Below are 7,516 nucleotides of genomic sequence, written 5' to 3'. Positions count from 1 at the left end.
GAACCACCAAAGAAAGTCTGGGATTGATTTTACGGTTTTCAACTTGAACTAATTACGAATGAGGGATCAGAAACAAACATTTTCCTGTTTTGGAGATAATAGCTTGAGTAAAGATGAATAGATCTTATAAATGAGCCTCAAGGTGACATACCTATCCTTAAAAGAAAGGCTTTGATTGATTGTGGGGGTTGTGCTTATTGAGCAATAAAGGGCAAAACAGGGACTTTTGGGATCAAGTTCTTTTCCTGGCTAATTGCTATTAAAATTGAGATCTGTATCAAGCTTGGAATGCGCGTAAAATTTTGGCCCAACTGTAGACATCTGCATTCTAATCAAACATTGCCCTGCGAAGAATTTCTTTTGCTTAATATTAAAGTAAGACACAGACCATTTTCTTTTTGAAGGGGCTCGGATTTAATGTTGAGTTAATTTTTGCCCACACACGAAAAGTATTTCTTTTTTCAGCAGCAGCCGTAGGTAAAAATTGTATTTGAATATCTATATTGTTAAGGGATGGTGGAAATATTAAACAATATTAGTATTTTTTTTTCAATCAATGACTGAGTAAAATACTTATGGCTCAAATTTGGAGTAATCTTATTTTTTCCATAACAAACCAAGCCTCCCCCTCAGTACAAAAAATGTTATGTGCCTAACAATTGGTACAAGAAACAGATTAAAGGGAAATCTATTAGACTAAGAAGACAAAATTATCAAAAGGGTGGTTCTAACCCTTATACCCCACATGGAACTATAGCGCGTGAGCTGAGATAGCACCCGTGCACACCCCCACCCTAATCAACTAAACTATGATTTTCAGGTACCCTTATACCTCCCATTTTCGAATCTTTTTGACACCAAGAGATAAACTGAAGCATTTTTGTATTTGTTTGGCAAATTTTAATACCTCATTGAGGCGAAAATCAATTTTTGATTTTTTTTTTCTACTCAATTCTTCTTTCTTGTTTCTGTCAATGCCCGAGAAAAAAGAAGAGAAACAAGAGGCTCCCGGAAGCCTGAATCGCTCACCTGGTTAAATGTTGCCTTTCAAAGGCAATAAATTTTAACGAGAAGTTGTCCAACAATTTTGACTCGAGAATTCTTTGGTAGGACTTATTATAAGATCTTCTCAACAATTGAAAGTTTCTTTAAATCTATCATAGTTCTCAAGATATTGACTGAAAACTGTTAAAAAAGGAGTCATTTTTCCCCTTTCAAGGGCAATAACTCATCTGACAACTTTTATCCCTGAAGACTCTTGTAGTCCAAATAATATGGATCATTTCAGCTATCATAAGAATTTTGCTAAACCTAACGGTTTTGGAGATCTATGTGAAAAAAACTATTGTCTGACCCCTATGTTCTATTTTTAGTAACAGCGGCAATGTTTTTCGACGAATCAAAAATCCCCACATCAGTTCTATGCAGGATACCCCGAGAAACATTCATACCAAGTTTGGTTTCAATTAGTCAAGTAGTGTCAGAGGAGAAGATTTTTGAAAGAAATAACATTGAAAATGGCAATAATCGTTGAAAAAGGGCAACAACTCCAACATGGCTTAAGGTATCACTAACCACTTCTAACGTTTCCATTACTTTACATGTTAAAAAAGTAATTTTCAAAGTCTCACAGTGAATTCCCAGGACAAATGACATCTTAAAGTTGCATACCGTTGCAAAGCTTGGAAAATAAGGCTTCCAAAATCATTATGCTAATGGTACGATGATTGTAGAAATTCTTCACAAAATTTACTTGAATAAATAATACTGAAAATCCATATTTTTACCTGTTCTGCTAACTGACAGCATGGAGGCAAATTACTCAAACATGTAAACAATATTCATACACTTTTGTAGTTAATTGCATATATGATTTTAAAGTACACATTTTCAGCTTTATTTTGACTACTTTTAATAATAATACACACAAATAATGCACTTACAATGCATATGTCTAGGTTCAGTGTGTTTTTGGTTCTACATAGGGGGGTGGCCATTTGACTCGGAAGTGGTTAGTGAGACCTAAGGGATTAAAACCAAAATTTGACCTGAGATAGATCTCATCATGCTGAACACTTTTACCCCATGTCAGAATTTAGCTAAACCTAACGGTTTAGGAGATATATGTGAAAAACTGACCCCTATGTTCTTGTTTTAGTAACAGCGGCAATGTTTTTGGACGAATCAAAAATCCCCACATTAGTTCTATGCAGGATACCCCAAGGAACATTCATACCAAGTTTGGTTTCAATTGGTCAAGTAGTTTCAGAGGAGAAGAGTTGTGTATAATTGTTAACGACGACAACAGATGCCAAGTGATGGCAATAGCTCACATGGCCTTTGGCCAGGTGAGCTAAAAATGGCTTAAATTTTGAAAATTACTTTTCTCCAAATTATCCGACCCCACCCCCTATACCTTCAGTATTAAAACGATTCAGTTCCTAAGATGGATATAGTGTTGGTCCTCAGTTTTCTTTGGGTTGTGAAAAAAGTTTTCAAATATTATGACTATAAATATTAAGAGTGAATTTGAGAGAAGCTAAAAATGGTCTAAGGGAGGTGATTCAAGAAAGTTTTCACTTCACATTAAAAAAAAGTTTGACACAAAATTAAGATGGTTTCATACACGGTGAAACCTGTCTATACCGAACACTTTTTTTTAAAGATCTTTATATCAGTGTAAATGTACATTTTGGAACCTTAGAAAACCAACCACCTATACAAGTCTGAACCGAGCCAGTTTTAAATTTGAAATATATAGGTTTAGATAGATTTCTCACTATGTAGTTTTAATAAAATAATGCTCATTGATAAATAAATATTGCGACATTCCTTCGTCAGTTCATTTTGTGCCTTAAACAGCTTGCCCAAAACCTGAAACTAGTAAAAACTGACTCAGGTTTTTGAAACATGTGAGAGTTTCAGTTGTGTTCTCAAGAAAAAATTACTGAAATTGACTGTTCATTTAGTAGCTAATTGAGTTAATGGCACAGATTGTTAGTTAGTTGCACTGTTTGTTTGTGTAATATGTGAATTGTAATGTAAATTGTCATATCAAATGGCCTAAACCCTACAGATTTGGAAAGCCTTAATCACTTCTGAGTTTATTACACTGAAAAAATACATCAGACATGTAACAAGATGATCCTAACTGGTTATACTTCAACCCACCCCCCTCCCTCCCCCTCAAAAAAAAAAGGTCAGGCTGGTTTTAAAAAAGGAGGGTTAGGCTGGCCTTTAAAAAAGAGGTTTTGGCTGGTCTTAAAAAAAAGAGAATTAGGATAGTCTGAAAAAAAAAGGTTAGGCTGGTCTTAAAAAAGGCGGTTAGGTCGTTCTTAAAAAAGAAAGGCCTAAATATATTTTAGAATACTCAAGAGGTCAAGCTGATCTTACATTTGTCTTTAGAAAGGGAGAGTTGAAATCCATTCTGGAAGATTGAAGAGTAGAAATTCTATGGTAGGTCCCCAGTTGCTGAATCTACGAATGATGATGAAATGCCATAATCTCAAACAGCCCTATGCACATAGTACTGGAAGATGATATATACACAGTCAAGATGAACATGGAACAATTCCGATGAAAGCAGACTTTGATTCCATCTGACAAATTCTTCAATGCCACTAGAGATACAAATGTCCTGAAAAAGAAGAACAAGAATAAGAACACTGTACTTCCATGCATAAAATCAGTAACAAGTGAACGAATGACCTTAATATCTAATACTAAACACTAATCTGTTATCAGTGAACTAATGACCTTAGTATTTAACAAAGAACACTAATAAGTTACAGTGAAATTTTTATTTTTATATCTAAAACAGAACACTTAAACCTGTCTTAACTGAACCTGAATACCTGTCTATAACAGACACTTTTTAATACAAAGAACCTTAGTGAGTACGCTAATATACCCCACACATCCACAAATATGACTCAAATTAAAAGTATTTTAAAAAAATTCAGGGGCCTTATAGAAAATCTCAACATAACATGAACTTGATCTGTAACTTATCATGATACACTGTGAACTCACATACCAAACATCAGCTCAATATGTTGAGACAAAAAGTCCTGAAAACTGTTGATTTAAAAGAAATTGTTAATTCGAAGGCCTGTAATTTTGGTAAAAGTCAGCGGAGCAGAACAAAACCTATAGATACTAATCATGGTAGAGTTACATACCAAATACCAGCTCGATATCTGTAAGCGTTTAGAAAAAAAAGTCCCAAAAATTTTATTTTTGAAAATTTGCTCAGTCCAAGGCAAGTAATTTCGGTAAAAATCAGCAGAACAAAACGTAAACATGATCTGTTTCTCAAGATGGTAGTTTCAGTTTCACAAACCAAACATCAGCTTAAGGTACGAGATCACAATTATCTGCCCTTAGCTATTCCTTGTATACGAATATAGTTCCTATTTTAATACGGTATTTTTTTAAAATTATTTAGACAACCTTACCTTTAGAATTTATTATTCTTTTTTGGTTCAACTGAAAGAAGAATAATGGAAATAATTTAATAGATGTCTTGAATTAATAAAAAATACATATAGGGTGTGATTTTTGTGGTAGCCTGTTTTTTTTTACTGTATATATTATGTTTTATTATATTTTGACAGTATTGTATTGTACATTTATGTTTCGCATTTATTGCATTCTTTATATGAATAAAGATAGTATTTGATGAATATTTGAATTATTAAACCTATTTGGTTAATTGTTTTATTTGACGATTTACGCTAACTGGACTTGTGGACAGACGACGAATTCTACTGGTTTGTTAAGTTTCATTTCTTCTATATTTAACTTCTAAGGTTTCTAGTTAAATCTTCATGGTTGATTAGACCGCATACTTTCTTTATTTCTATTGGTCATTTTGTATTGGCGGTAAGATTCTTTTGTTCTTTATTCGGAGACGCACTTACTGTAAAACTTTCATTGGTATAGGATTGGACAAAAAACTATCCAGACGAGACTATCTACCATTTGTGATATTTATTGTGTTCTTGTTTATCTGAGACATAGGAGTCTATTTCTTGAAAGGTCAGTTTCTTTCTCTGTTATTAATATTTCGTTAATAGTCCAGAAAATAGTATTTTAGCCGGCATGAGTTATTTGCATTAGACGGTTCAATGTTAGAATGGCGAATGCGAGATGTGCGCTGTATGAATGTTTAAAATGCATAAATTTCTAGATAAAGAATATGTTGACATTAAATGAGCATTATTTCATTTTTATTCATATTTTTCCTAACTAGAGTATTAGCGAATATAAATAGGATATTTGAATAAATTGCCGTATGAATGAGGATTCGATTCGAGTGCTCCTGAATGAGTGATGTTAATATTCTATCTTTTAAAGTTAGCGCTACGAAAAAACACTTTATTTAATTGTGGTCAATGTAGTTGTTTCCTTAGGAGTACAAATCAAGTATTCACGGGTAGATGAATGAATACAATTTATTTACAACTGTCATTTGTTATACAGGTACTTTTCATGATGAACCATGGGATGATATTGATGTAGATTTTTAAGATTCAGGATAGCCTTTGCATCTTGATGTGAGGTAGGCAGTGTATTATGTTTGTTTTAGTTATATTTTGTTAATTTGCTATGGTTTTGGCCTATCGCATAACTTTGCAATCAGCACTTTGTCAATATTTTGATTGAGATTCGTATTGCTTGGCAATCGTTATAATGTTCATGCCTGATTTGGTAACACGCAAATTTGCGAGTCATTAACATATTTCAAGAGTTTTGAGGTCATCGTATAATATACTGATGAGACCGTACTGAACTTGCTACTTTGTATTTATTACTGTATTTGTTTTATAGGGCCTATTTCCTGTATTTGATCCCGTGTTGTCGTATACAGTAGAATAAAACGAATCTTAACCTTTGATGTCTTGATGACTCTATATTAGCCCATTCTAAGAGCTGCTACATTTTGGCGCCCACGTAGGGACTCTACATTCTACGACGAAAACGTGAGAGATCGATCTTAAGTGATTCAGACAGTGATTCGGACATTCTCGTTCATTTCCGGAAATTCCGTGTGACGTCAAATCGAAAGTAAAAGTGCACATTTGAACTCTTTTAGACGATTTCCGGTTCAACATGAAGATGTAAACACATGTGTTATTGTTATTTGGAGGATGTGAACACGAACTGCGTTGATTTTCATAGCTATTGTAAGTTATTTTATGCATTATTATATGTTATTATACTTGTTTATTCATGGTTAATATCAGGATAATTGTATTTTTCTGCTGAGATATAGATTTAATTGAAAATTTTGCAGACTTTGTACTTTGAAAATTTACACGAAAATTTTACATTCTATTCGGTAGTTTTACACACACCTGAGAGTTACTATTTAATTTTGTCAATTTTTGCATACTGCTTATATAGATAAACAGACACTTTGCGTAGGAGATAGTGCTTTACAGTGAGTGAATATACAGACATTTGGTAACCAAACTTAGTTGGTATTTCACTCTATTGATACTTGACCCCCCAACATTTTACAAGGTCAAGGTCAACCGGAAGTACATGTAGAAAACAGTAAGCACATATACAACAGATGTAAACATTGTCAGTACTACATTGTGACATAAGATTATGATTGATTGATTGTGTTATTAATACACTTTAGTTGTACTTCGGGGTACATTGTCACATAAACTCATGTTTTATTAAGTGAAGCATACACACATACACTTTGCTTTTGATAAGACCTAGCCAGTCCAGCTTGATTACACACAGTCATGCATACACAGTAGGATTTTTTTGTTTGTTTACACTTAAAAAAAAACATTTTTGTTTTGTGTATGAATTTTTTTTTAAAGTGATTTTGATATAGTGCTGTATATGTGGTACATGTATGTGTTGTATATGTGGTACATGTATGTGTTGTATATGTGGTACATGTATGTGTTGTATATGCGTTAAACAGGGTATGAAATGTTCGTATAGTGTTATGGTATGATGATATATAGTGCATTGTTAAGATATATGTGGTAACCCAGTGTAAGATTTGTACTCTAAATTTGTTTTAAAACTAGACAGTTTAAATAGGTATATAAATTTCATTGCAGTTAATATTGTCGAGTGTTAGCGAGGAGCGCTTGCATGATTGCATGGTGCTTTAACCATCATGCCTATAACAATTAATTGATAACACACTTACCTAGTATACCTTAGCCCAGAGCACTTGCCTATCCATTGCCTTGTACCTACCTTGTCCTGGTCTTTGATTATTGTAGGTCTTTGATTCTTTAGGCTTGTCTTTGATAGGGTAGCATTGAGTTTGACTTATTTTGACATTTGACATAGAACTTGACATACGTTTTCAGATTTATCTGATATCCTAACTTGACTGAGGTTGTGAACGTAAAAGTGTTGCATATCTCACCCCATCCGACTTTGTAGGAAGCAGATAGTGAGCAGATTAATTGTGTATATATCATAAGGGTTGGTGAGTATATATTGTGTATATATATATTTTTTTTTGTTGATT

The sequence above is a fragment of the Perna viridis genome, chromosome 15, assembly GCF_037379345.1.
Source record: "Perna viridis isolate PV_CMFRI_1.1 ecotype Kerala chromosome 15, ASM3737934v1, whole genome shotgun sequence".
Classification (NCBI taxonomy): Eukaryota; Metazoa; Mollusca; class Bivalvia; order Mytilida; family Mytilidae; genus Perna; species Perna viridis.
The sequence above is the reverse complement of the archived record's forward strand: the minus strand, read 5'-3'. Positions refer to the sequence as shown.